Below are 14,729 nucleotides of genomic sequence, written 5' to 3'. Positions count from 1 at the left end.
TGCTTTACATCAGTTAAAAATAAGACATAAAATCAGTGTAAAACAAGCAGCAAAGCATAAAGTGGGATAAAATAATGCAGATATATACATATACATATATATATGTATATGTATATATCACACCCTCACACTAAGCCTGGTTAGTGTTGCCGGACTTAATAAAGTGTGTGGTCGCGTTCTAGTCAACTTGTATTTGCCGTACTCCCCATGAACTGTTATGGCTCAGGTTACTCCCTGAAGTCACCTGACCTGTTGTTCACTTCAGCCCAGTGTTTCCGCCAGGGGGGCGTCTGTAAGAAATTAAAATCAATGTTTATATGGCGTTGGCGTCATTTGAAAAAATAAATAATTTGAGAGAAGATCGCAAGTTTTTATCGCTTGAAATGACGAATAGGAAAAAGGACAAGGACATCCCTCTGTTGGAGGGGCAAAGGAGTCTGGTGGGATTATTTTCGCCGCCAGCAAAGCACGTTCCTGTGACGAAAAAAAACAAAAACACCGCCGCATCTTTCAAGGACCATGCCAGGAGGGGTGTCCCTGTCGGCAGGGAGACGTAAAGAGATAGTATAAGGGACGGCGCAATTCAAAATTGTGTGTGTGTGCATACGTAAAGAGATAGTAGGCTCGTTTGAGATGAGCGAGACCGACGCAGACCTGCGCAATTGCGACCGCCGTCTTGCTAGTGCGTTGCATGATGGTTAGTAATTTTGTCCGACTTGCTCTGGAGGCTCGACTGCATGACTCTCGCGGGACAAAGACGCCGGCAGCCTTGAGAGCGAGGCGGAGCAGTTTCTCTCCACGAGCTGCAGAAGCGAAATGCTTGATGGGAAACGACTCACTGAGCGCTCATTGTTGTTTTTTGCTGGTGATGAAACTCTCCAATTGGCTCCGCAAAGGTTTGATGTTGTTTTGTGTCAGTTTTACTTCGCCACTTCCATTCACATTTTTCATCATTGTTCCACAATGTTTATCATCATGAAATTAATATCTATATATTTTATACTATACTTGCACTGCTTACCGTTTTCATACTTTATATATCTTAGCATATTCATACACACTGTTAATACTGCTCATACTGCTCATAGGCTACTGTGTATATCTAGTGTATACCTCACTGTTTATTCATCATTCAATTCATTCTATATTTTATTCTGTAGATTGTGTACATTACTTTTCACTTTACTGCTTTTTGCACTCCTGGTTAGAAGCTAAACTGCATTTTGTTGTCTCAATACCTGTAATCTGTGCAATAATAATAAAGTTGAATCTAATCTTGAGCAGGAACAAATGTATTTACTGAGTCAAGCCGACTCCGAGCTGTCCGACTTCAGGCGAGCCTTTTGAGACCTCCCCCGGCTGCAATCGGCTATTCTCGTCTACTTTCGAGGCGAGCCGCAGTTCATCTCAAACAAGCCTACTATCTATAAAGGACGGCTCAATTCAAAATCCCCCCCAGCTCTCGGGGTGGACGCCCTGGTCTGGCGGAAAAACTGCTTCAGCCCTTTATTGGTTTCAGCTTGTCCTGGTTTTCTGCTCGTTTGTCTGATTTTTTAACAGTATGTCAGTGTATGTCATAAAACGTGTAGCAGTTATGTTACAAACCAAATGTATTTTCAGTTAAATGTGCCTGACTCCTGCACTGGTTCCACCTTGCTCCACTCCATCCTGCCACACACTGCTTCTGTGACCTATGATGCTCCTACACTCCCTTTAAGTGTAGCCCCCCCCCCCCCCGCTCTTGTTAGTGCTCTTGGGGTATCTGTCATACTTACATGTGTAGTCGTCATCCATATTTAGCAGCCTGACATCTTTTCCACTCATTAAACCATTAACCAACAGACTCCATGACTGACGTCAGCGTGCAGGCCCCACACACTCTTGTGGTGTGTGAGTATGAGACACTGCAGGGTCCTGGTAGCTCGCTCACTGCTGATTGGGTCGAGAGGATAAGAGTGTGTGAATTGTGTGCACATTCCGCGGTTGCAGCCTTTTTATTTCATGAAGCGACACATAGTAGGTGTTGAGACAGAGCTTCACACACTGGGTGTCTTAAAGGGATTAACATGACACGACAAGGCAGAACAGCAATAAAGAAGGGAACGTGTGTGTGTGTGTGTGTGTGTGTGTGTGTGTGTGTGTGTGTGTGTGTGTGTGTGTGTGTGTGTGTGTGTGTGTGTGTGTGTGTGTGTGTGTGTGTGTGTGTGTGTGTGTGTGTGTGTGTGTGTGTGTGTGTGTGTGTGTGTAAATAAGCGTGCAGGGCAGACTACTGTGTGAGGTTTTGTGAGTGTGTGTGCAAGTGAAGAGAAGACAAAGCGGGAAGGGTTTTTTGAGAGGGAGAATACGGTGGCCGGCCATGGGACAAGTCCCCCCCACTTTTTCAAATGATTAGTTTAGACCCCCCCACTTTTACTATGCGGAAAGTCCGTGAATCGGTCTATCCACTCGCCGCACTTTGTAGAGCGCTGTGTCAGTGCTTCACTATCAAATGAAATCCATTCCACTTGCTTATTGAGAGAATGCCCAAATCAATGAAACTCCGTACCATGTTTTCACTGCTACTTTGTACCAAGGCAGATTCTCACATAGCACGCGCATGTTCAAGGAGTGTTGTCATAGACAGCTCAGATCTATCAACTAGTTTTCTCGTTAAGAACTGCGTGATCGCTGTGTATGCTTTGGATACCATTAGTGTTGTCAAGGACAAGGTACACAGAAAACTAGTTGCTAAAACAAAACACGGGAGAGTACCTTGTTAGCTAATGTTAGCTAGCTGACATTACCGTTAGCTAGCTGACATTAACGTTACACATTACACTTGTTTAACACTCACCGAAACCTTGTACAGCCGGTCCCACATACATGCTGGCTCTTACGGAACGGACTAACTCCCCTTTTGTGTAACAGCAGCTCTCAAAATGCCCAGACGTGTAATGATTTTCACCTCGTTTAATACTTTTCACCTCATTCTGGTGTTGGTGACGTGTATTGTGTGAGACCAGAGATGTAGTTCATTGAGCGGTTTCACACACAAATAAGTGTTACTTCACAGTTTTACGACAAACTGACTTTTTTGACTTGGAAATTATTTTTTAAGATTGACAAACATCTTATGTGTAATTCATGGCACAATTCAAACGGGATCAAAAGATAATTTCTCTCTCGCCATTGACTTCAATACATATTTTTTACGAAATAAGGTCCCATGGTGGATCACCGGAAAGGGAGGGACTTCGGCTCTCTATACACGTTTCAAAATGATGCCGAAGTAACAACATACTGATACCGGTTAGTAAAAACCATGAATTAATGCTTTGACAAGTGTGCAGACAAGATGGCAGGCGAAAAAACATTTAAAATGCGTGTTTTCTGAATGGAGATCTGATCGATCAGGCTAAACTAAAGAAACATTTTCACAACTTGCAATGTTTTAATTGTTTTATACCATTTATCAAGACCTGTACCGGCAATGCTGGAGAAGAGGGGGGATGGGAGAGTTGTCACATTCCGATGGGCCATTATTTGAAACAAAGAGAGTCCACAACATACTACTTGCACTCCAAGCTTAGGTTGTAGCCACACGGAGACGAAACGGGTCGTATCCGCTACAGTTCTTTATCATATTGGTTCGGCCACACGAGGCCGACAGGGAAACGCAGAAACGATAACGATAACGGGTCCCAAGGTGGGTAGTTCTGCAGACGCAACGCTCTGGGGGGCCAAACGGCATCGTGAGTACGCCCTATACCAGGGGTGCCCAACCTTTTTTGAACCGAGAGCTACTTTTAAAGTTGCCAGTCTGCCGAGATCTACCAGTCCAAATAGAGAGGCGTAGCCATTACTGACAGCCTACTACCAGGTAAATACACACTTCTACTTGTATACAACTGACCTTTGTACGATTAATACTTCATAAAATACTGCAGATCCTTTATCTTACCTCTTTCTAATCTACTCACATAGTAACTGAAGTTACACAACAGTGTTGTTGATACAGAGTTGGAGTTTATTCACACGTCACATACTACAGTGGGTAATGTTTTCAAGAAACATTGAACAGTGCTGCCACATATGACACAGGAAAAAAAGAAAAGACTCTGAACCCTTTCTTTGCCATTATATAAAAATAGTGTTGCTACAAAAGTATAAATTAGGCTTGCTCATAAGACAACTCAGATCTGAAGCTACACAGGAATCTGCTGCCAAAGTGCAATAAAAAAGACAAAATTAATAGAATCAAACCCTTTTTTTGTTGCATTTTAGTAGAGTATAAAAATAAATGCCTTTAAAATAGGATGCAAGCAACACTAGTTTCTTAACCTGAATTGATAATAGACTATAATTAATTTAAGTTTGCATTCTTATACCATTTTGTACAATAATTATAATGAATAAGTTCAAACAAACTAAAACTTACAGCTGATTAATAACGGTATCTAACTTGAGTTTTTATTATATCAAAAACCTGTTATTTGTACTGTCCCCAAAAAGCGCGTCGGCAGCCTCCAGGAATGCTTCTTTCACAACTTCGCCGTCTTTGAAATACTTCATGTGTTTCGCAAGAACGTGACTGACACGATAAGATGCTATGGTAGCAGCCTTGCTCTTTTTGTTGGGCCTGGTGAAAATGGACTGCTGTGCATTTAGCTGTCCTTTCAGGTCCCTCACCTTTTGGGAGCGTAGGGCAGAATTAGGAGGGAATCCCGTCTCGTAGCGTTTGTGCACTGTTTTGAAATGCCGCTCCTAAATTACCCTTCTTCGATAAAGCCACGCTCGCATTGCAGATGAGACAGAATGGACTTTGAATTGGAATAGATACAAAAATAATCATCCTCCCACTCGGAGTGAAAATTATATATTTTGGGCTTTTTTGCTTCTGCCATAATTGCGGTCTTGTGTGTGTGCGGACTGTCACTCCTGTTGACACCAAGCCCCCAGGAAGTGCGCCGGACTCTGATGAAAATATTCGTGCTGGCCAAACGGCGGTACTACACTTCCTTTTGGTTGCCAGGCCCGGAAACACTTTTTCCCATTGACTTACATGGGGAAAGAGTGGTCTGTAAATCGTTGGATAATTTTTTTTAAACTAAATAAACTGCCCAGTATGAACACTTGTATAGCCCTTATTAAAAACATTCGTTCCTCAAGTTGTAAAATGTGCTAATAACGTTATTCTGAGAGTTATTTCCCTCTGCATTATGAACGCGCATCTAACCCACGGGACCGCGCCGCCCGGCACGTTCATGTTACGTGTTCAGCACTACATGCGTTTATCTTTACCCATTGTTGGAGCAGAACACCTATCTGGTGGCTGATAGCCCCCCCCTCCGCGCCGTTCGTTGGATGAGGCTGATCTCTATTTAATAAAGAAAGGAATTGAAAACACCGGAATCAAAAGTTATAACAATTATCTGAGTTTACTGGTAGGAAATAGAAACACGTATACAAGTTTTACAGAGTACTCCGGACTTCAGGTTTGTGATGCGGTTTACAGGTAGACAGACCAGCTTTCAGAAAACGAGAAGTACGGACTTCAGGTTTGTGATGCGGTTTACCGTCTCTAGACCAGCTTTCAGCAAACAAAAAGCATTTTACATTCAAAAACAACAGTATTCATAATCATATTTTGGGGCGGAGATGTGTTGACTTTTTCCTTCCCATTTTACTCCGAAGCGAATTAGAGAGTCCGTGGGGAGGAGCTGTGTGAGCTGCTCACATCCCCCAGGTGTTTTTACTGGTTGGATTCACTTCTGGTCGGGTTCAATACAGCGAATCAGAGTTCTGACCAGAACGTGAGATTCTAAGGTTCCACAAGGTCAAAGTCAATTTTATCTCTGCCCCGATATCCACTCCCTTACTTTCCCATGGCATCTTTCACATACAATTAAACCTTGTGCACAAATATAATGATGCCCATAAAGAACCTTGAAAAGAATATGTGTGTGTGTGCTGGTAAAAAGGAGGAGTGTGTGAAACAGGATCTCTGGGTCAGTGAGTTGTAAGTGAGAATATCATTTCTATATATGTGATTACTTAAAACAGTTCAAACAATACATGTTCACTAAAATACAATTCAAAATAATACATGTTTACTTCAATACAGTTTAGAATCATATCTTTTTACTTCACCATGGATGCACAATAAGAACGGACCCATATCGCCTTACTGCCAGCCCACGGAGCTGTAATAATGGATATATTGCACATGTTTGCTGTAATTCATCATTTGTAAAATATTATACTACATGGGCTGTATGATTAAATCTTGTACCGTAAATGTTGTATTAAATAAAGTTAATATTACCGACGTAGATTAACGTCCCTGTAGCTTCTTATTGCACTAAGAAGCTTATTGCACTGTGTATATATATATATATATATACAGTGCAATAATTCTTTCATGCTAAATGAAGCTCTGTTGCTTGGATATCACTAGATCCTGTTACAGCGTAATATAAAAGTACATAACGATTGATGTGTAAATTAGCATAATTACTAGCTAACCGCTAGCTGCTAACTGCCGCCTCGTTAATATCAAATCTATCATAACAAACATTACCATGCTGTCATGAACGTGCGGTGCTGTTACGTGTACGCAAATTGACGTGCTTGATGTGAACGAGCATTTTGGGGAGCATGGTTAAAGTTGCGCATGTGCTATGAGCGCACATACGGGTACTTCTCAGGCATGCCGGGTAATCTGTGACGTTTTGCTCTCTCAAGTTGGGCCATTTTATCATCATGCGCGAATGAGCAACTCTCATAGGAATGAATGAGGCCCCGCCTCCCACGCTGTATCCAGTTATTATTATACATCCATGGTTGACACGGACAACGTCAGCGAAATAGTGCCCACCAGCCACGCCCCGACACATGGGGTCACGCCGGCCAATCACAAAGCTTTGATGCGTTCAAGTGCATTATTCTGGCACAGGAAGATTATGTTATAGGACATTAACGATAAAACAGAATATTGTTGTTCTATTTTTAGACACATCTCGCGATCGACTGGGAATCTCCGGTCGATCGCGATCGACTGGTTGGGCACCCCTGCCCTATACGATCATTTCCTGATAACGAAAATACTGACGGGCTGTCAGGAGAGGGGGAGGAAAAGAGAGACTCCGTATATTATTCTTATATTATTATATAGAGTCGTTATTCATTTGTTTTAAAGCTCAATAAATAACAAAGAAGACCTTTGACCGGCACTTTTATAATTTTGTCTGGAAGATTTAAACTTTAACGGACATGTTGACCTGCGGAAAAAAATTATATCGGAAACTCTGCCGCACGGTTCCCTCGTCCCTTGGAAGAGGCGGAGAGGTGGGTGTTTTTCATCTGCTGGTGGACTACCGGGGAGATTTACAGCAGGAGCACACGCTTGCCTCGAGGAGGGAGAAAAAGAGCCAGAGCCCTGGCCCCTTAAATCCACCGCGGAGAATAAACAGAAGGGCAACCATGGCAACCATGCATGCTCGTGAAGTCTTCTTCGCTGCTTTTGGTGTATTTTGTGCCACTTACAGGCCCGGCATCTGTACTACAGCGGGTCGAGCGGTCTCGTGTGGACGGACACGTTTCTGGTGCCGATTGCGTGTGGACGGTAGACTTTTTTGATATCGAATTCGGTTCGTTTTCGTTACCGTCTCCGTGTGGCTAGGGTCTTAGTTAACAGAGGGGGGATGGGAGAGTTTTGTCAAATTCCGTGGATAGGAGAATTCAAAAGGATTTAGGAGAAGAGACTGCGGTGCTTTGAGAATCCGACTGCACTTACACTATCAACGTATTTATGATGCGCCAGCGGACGTTATGAATATGCGTCTGCTGCTGTGGGGAAACTGAGAGCTGTGGCTGATGGGCCATTAGGTGTGTAAACAAAGAGAGTCACACACACAGCTGATCACCTGAAAGCTGCCGTTTCATTCAGACTATTAAAAAAAAAAAACGGTCTGATTTGAACATTGCACAACAATGAACTCAATGTGTGATTGTTATAGCAGCAATATTAAACACGAATTATACAGTAAACTGTTAACAATAGTATAATATTATAGTAAATATTATTGTTTGCCCGTGGTGAGATGACGAGGCTCCATTAAAAATAAACCTCTTTTTAGTGAATTACTGAGTTTAGGCAAGTTAATAAAGTTGTAATGAAGTTGACTACAGCATATTCATATTTGTTAGTGCTTTCATGTCAATTCGGCGAACATAAATATAAATGATCGTGAAGATGATGATTAAATTATGATTACAAATCGGTAGTGAGAGCCGTGCTGCATTTCCTCCCGTCGGATGTGATACAAAAACAAACTGATTATTTTTGTAGTTGTAAACTCACGTGGATTAAACCACATTTATTTTGTTAAATAGAAAGGAAATATGATTTTTTTTAAATGATTAAATGTATCTTATTCAATGCAGAATATGATTATATCCGTGACAGTGGGAATAAAAAACGATATGCTACAGTATAGTAATCAAATATAAATCCCACTTGTTGTACCTGGCAGAGCAAGAAACACTCCAGCCTTTTATTTAAACTTGTTTAAAACGTATCTAAATAAATATGTGTTTCCCTGGCAAGCGGCAAACTCTGGGGCAGAGCCGGGACGCCAATAAGGAAGTGCCACAAACTGCAGTTCATCTATTGGCCGATAGGCGATGACTGCAGAAAGGATCAATTTTCATGGACCCCCATGTTAAAATGCCCAACTTTACAGCAGAAATAAACATGTTTCTAACCCTGGATGCAATAAAATTATTCGGAATATAGTTAGATTCCACCTTCATGATTATGAATTGGTGAGTGAATTGTTTTATAACATGAACCTTTTATTTATATTAGGTCTTAACGTTTTTGCATAAATTAGGGCGTGGTCACATTGAGTGACAGCTCTGTCAAGTGACTGCTGCTGTAAGCTTCTTGTCTCTCTGCTAGCTGCTCCGTGAAGCATGCTACAGGGACTCTGCCTGCTCAGCTCATCCAGGGAACACAACTTGAACCCGGCCGCGTTTGTTTGTTCTTCATGCTTATATCGGACTATTGTGACTCGCTCTGCGGTTAAAACAGACGGTGCATGAATGCGGTTTTGCGGTAAGTGAAATTCGAGTACTTGATTTATGTGTTTATGATTTTAATCAGCTACGTAAGGAATATTAAAGAGCCTGTGACACGGGTTTCCCCCATCATCCAAACCCATCAATTTTAGTAAATAGTGTCCCCTTGAAACCGTTACTGAACTGATTTGGGATATTTGTACTTTGATAACCATTAATCTGCCCTTCAATGTTGGCCATATTCTGGATTTTCTCTGGGATTCTTCAAATCCCGCCAAATTATGTGTGACGTAATTGCGGGCCAAGAGCTCCAGCTGCACCGTTCCGGATCCCAGCATCTGCATGCAAACGCACGATGGTGCACACAGCAGCAAGCTCAGACAGCGATGACAGTTTAATTTTGAACGTGTCTGAGAGCTCATATGAGGCTGAAGGATCGGAAAGTGATAGTCATGACATCGTAGACGATATTGGCTATATGCCCTACAGATTCTAACCATATGCCTCTGAGTCTGAATCGGATTAAACGAACTCCGAGTCGGACAGTGGAGACGACAACCCGCCCGACGATCGTGAGATACCTCTCGATCTACAACGCTTGAACAATGTGGAATGGTTTGTAAACTATTTTATTTACGGAGTTTGACTAAATAACGATTCGGTTTTAAAATAATGGCAGTGGACACTAATCAGTTTATGTTTTATCTGTTAGAAGTTTAGGAATTAGGTGCGTCAATATGGGCGATAATACGGTCATGTAGCCAGTGGCGGACTGGGACAAAAAATCTGCCCGGGACTCTCGACCAGCCCACTTCGGTACCGCTAGTAAATTGTCAACGGGGGGAGTGGGGGATGTGCTAGTGACTTATCCGACCGGCCCACTTCGGTACCGGCCCATCGGGATTCGTCCCGATGGCCAGTCCGCCACTGCACCCAGCCCAGCCCACGTAAACTGTCAACGGGGGGAGCCTCGCTGCGGGGAAACGCTGGACCTAGTGGCCCGATCGGAGTGGGAATAATAATAATAATCATGATCATAAATCATAATCCGTGCATTTTATCCATTAATTTCCCCAACATTGTGGTAAAAAAACAAAACAGAAATGGGGTGGTCATGTCCAAGCTTGGTCACGCATCACTGCCAAAAGTGCCTTTGACCACTTGTGAATGGGGTGCTCTACAAATTGTGCATAATAATTATATTTCAAATGGATGTTACCCCTACCCCTGAAAATCTATAGCTTCTGGAGTAAAATATATTCCATTAGGCAACAATTAATTGTTGGCTTCCTATTAATTAATGCATGTTAATAAAATAAAGATGTGGTAGATTACAAACAGCAAATATGTGATGAATCATGTTTACAATGATATTTATTACACACAATATATACCACATTTTACTGATGTTTATTACAATTCATGCAGCATTTCTAAAAATACAACTGTTGTTTTCAAGGTGCACATGTGGATGCTGCAGAGCAGACAACCTGGAAGCAGTACAGGAGTGTATATGCTGCAGAGAGCTGGCAAAGGTCCAGGCACTCATTAGGCGCGTTCACACCAAGCGGCAAACTCTGGGGCAGAGCCGGGACGCCAATACGGAAGTGCCACAAATTGCAGTTCATATATTGGCCGATAGGCGCTGACTGCAGAAAGGAGCAATTTCCATAGACCCCCATGTTAAAATGCCCAATTTTACAGCCTAAAAAAAACATGTTTCTACCCATGGATCCAATAAATATTATTATAGATATAGTTAGATTCCACCTTCATGATTATGAATCTGTGAGTGAATTGTTTTCTAACGCGACCCTTTTATTTATATTAGGTCTTAAAGTTTTTGCATAAATTAGGGCGTGGTCACATTGAGTGACAGCTCTGTCAAGTCACTGCTGCTGTTAGCTTCTTGTCTCTCTGCTAGCTGCTCCGTGAAGCTACAGGGACTCTGCCTGCTCAGTTCATCCAGGGAACACAACTTGACCCCGGCCGTGTTTGTTTGTTCTTCATGCTTATATATCGGACTATTGTGACTCGCTCTGCGGTTAAAACAGACGGTCCATGAATGCGGTTTTGCGGTAAGTGAGATTCGAGTACTTTATTTATGTGTTTATGATTTTAATCAGCTACGTAATGAATGTGTTAGCGTGTAAGCGAGTGGTAGCTACATCGGTGCTAACGATGCTAATCGTAGCCTCCAAGTTAAAACCATAGACCGTATATATAAAGGTTAAAACGAAATAGACAAGTGTTAAGCGTTAAGTGGGATAATACTGTAGAACAAACGGCTTCTGTTTGAGGTTGATAAAATAAGGTCATCCTTGTAACTTAGAGAGATATTTTATTATGTAGGTAGGAACTTTATGCATCGCTAAGGTTAATTTAAATTGGCTATGCTCGAGTATGTAGACAAGCTAATGTCGAAGTAGTGTATGTGAAATCAACCTCACAATAAGATGTTGAAGTAAAAAGATATGATTCTAAACTGTATTGAAGTAAACATGTATTATTTTGAATTGTATTTTAGTGAACATGTATTGTTTGAACTGTTTTAAGTAATCACATATATAGAAATGATATTCTCACTTACAACTCACTGACCCAGGGATCCTGTTTCACACACACACCGCTCCTTTTCACCCCCACACACAGATGTTCTTCTCAAGGCCCTTATGGACATCATTATATTTGTGCACAAAGGTTTAATTGTATGAGAAAGAATAATTTATGTGAAAAACTCCCATGGGAAAGTAAGGGAGTGAATACCGGTGCAGAGATAAAGATTGACTTTTGACCTTGTGAAACTTTAGAATCTCACGTTCTGGTCAGAACTCTGATTCGCTGTATTGAACCCGACCAGGAGTGAATCCAACCAGTAAAAACACCTGGGGGATGTGAGCAGCTCATACAGCTCCTCCTCACGGACTCTCTAATTCGCTTTGGAGTAAAAGGGGAAGGGAAAAGTAAACACATCTCCGCCCCAAAATATGATTATGAATACTGTTGTTTTTGAGTGTAAAATGCTTCTGGTTTGTTGAAAGCTGGTGCTAGAAGACGGTAAACCGCATCACAAACCTGGAGTCCATACTTCTCGTTTTCTGAAAGCTGGTCTGTCTACCTGTAAAACCGCATCACAAGCCTGAAGTCCGGAGTACTCTGTATAACTTGTATATGTGTTTGGTTTCCTACCAGTAAACTCAGATAATTGTTATAACTTTTGATTCCGGTGTTTTCAATTCCTTTCTTTATTTAATAGAGATTTCAGCCTCATCCAACGAACAGCGCGTAGCAGAGGGGGTGGCTATCAGTCACCACAATAGGTGTTCTGCTCCAACAATGTGTGTATATTACAATTATTAATGTCATATTTCAAGATGATTACTTGGATATTACAATATGGTTGGTTGAGCTGGAGTTCATTATTGAGCTTACACGTTAACGTCACAGTCATCTGAAGAACAAACCCAAACCTTGTTGTTTTTATTAATTGCATTACCAAATTGGTATCAAATAAATAGTAAGCATTGGTAACACAACTTCCAAAGTTACAGTAAAATAAAAAGGACCCTGACTCGGGCAATACACAATCCAACATGTTCAACAAAAGAGAATAAGTTATATTGTTTGTACACATGGTACTTTACATATATATCTGTTTGTTTAAAGTGTCCAGGTGATGCAGACAGGCTGGACCAGAGAGTGAGAGACAGAACTGGACTCCTCACAGCAGTGAACTTCAGCACAGGTAAAAAGACTCTTTTTTCATACTGTACAAAGAATCAAGAAAGATATTGGTTTAAATAAATGAAGTATTGACTTTAATACACTGATATGCATTCCATTAAACAATACTAAATACTAGATCACCTACACATCAGTGAAGTTGAGGGTTTCTTCCATGCAAAAGGTTACATTTAGATGTTAACAAGCAATATGACTTGTCAGCTTTCTAATTTAATGTATTGAAAGCAAAGCTATTTGACACATAGTGAGAACTGCTACTATTTATCTCTCAATATTGTCTGTAAAAAACATGGTAAAAGTTATTCTTTCAGTGAGACAACAGAGCAAGCTTCTACAGTTGCACTACGTTTTGATAACAGTTCAATATTATTTTGATAATAAAATATATTTCAATGTTGATGAATTTCATACTGTTCATTCATAATCTGATTGTCTTTGTAGCTCAATGTTGAAATAAAAAAAAAACATACAAAACATATAAAATAATTATATCTACAGCCCCTAAACACACAAACACACCGCTTTCATAAATAACACAATAATATGTTTGTTTCCTGTAATTTTTGTTAGGAAAGGACATGCCTGAAAGACACGACTCAACATTTTCTCCTTCTGAGGGTCAAGAAAAACATCCAATAGGAAAATTAAAAGCTGATGTTATGAGATTTTAAGACCAGTACAGGACATTCACTAAGAAACTACTTTTATTGTGAAAACAAAGTCAGCTGATCGAATGCACCTATTTCCACATCTACACTCCATCAGCTGATTATTTCTATTTGCCTCACTTTATGAGCTTCACATCACTTGTGCCTTGTACCGCAGAGTTTGCAACGTCACAAATAAATGGGGCCAATCTTCAGTCAGATGTGGATGTGTAATCTAACATTTTCAGTAAGAATAATGGACAAAAGGAGTGCAAATACAAATTCAATTTATTGAAATGTGAACCAAAAGTTAATCAAACATGTTTTAAATAAAAAAGCACATATGGACAGAAGGTGTAAACCTATTAAATGTATAAGTAAACACATTTAGTCAAATAAAGTGACAGACAAGGCCTGTGCAGTTGGTATCAGCTATGCATGGGCTCCTCCATCAGGCCTGGTCCTCCTCGCAGAGGAAAGAGCCTCAGTCCTCTCCGGCCAAACCAACAGACAGGACGTCCATCACACGGAGGTTTCTCCCTGAAGTCTCTGCAGCTCCCCGGACACCACGCTGTCTCAATCCCTCCACACTCCACACTGAATATGAGAGGGGAAAAATGAAAATAATAAATGCTTTAGACAATAAGAAATATAAAGTTGACTGTTGAGTTGCTCAGCTTTTTTAGATTGTCAATACTATTACTGTATAACTAATATCTCAGGTTAAGAGGCACATTCAAATAAAGATTGGTCTTTAAATACATTTTGTCTTTAGAATTGTTTGTCTAAAGTCAAGGATCTAGAACTGGTACTTGTAGTTTTAATGGTACAGTCTGGTTATAATGCTGTTTGGAGGAGGCCTCAGAGGTAAGAGCACTTACTAGCTACCATCACATGTACCTTAGCTTGACTTAAATGTATTAAACGTATAATTAAGTGATAGCAAAATATAAATAACTAATGTCATGCAAACATATTAATATTTGCTTGATTCCAGTGTTGCATTTAGCACATTGCATACAAACGTTAAGGGATTTTAAGATTCTGAAGTATTATGCTAAAAACTCAATAACTTAGATTATTATTTATAGTTTTGCTGAATAGTTTCATGTCCGCTTACCTTAGAAACGTAAAATGTGACAGCAGTGTGCAGATGGGGAGCATGTTAGCTTATGGCGCGTTTCCACTACAGCGCGGAGCACGGTTTAAGAGGGCTGTGACGTCAGCGGCCCGTTTGTGGTTGCGTTTCCACTTGGCCTAGTACCGGCCGGCGGGTCC

Source organism: Trematomus bernacchii, unplaced genomic scaffold (assembly GCF_902827165.1).
Source record: "Trematomus bernacchii unplaced genomic scaffold, fTreBer1.1, whole genome shotgun sequence".
NCBI classification, from domain to species: domain Eukaryota; kingdom Metazoa; phylum Chordata; class Actinopteri; order Perciformes; family Nototheniidae; genus Trematomus; species Trematomus bernacchii.
This window is presented reverse-complemented; position numbering follows the sequence as displayed.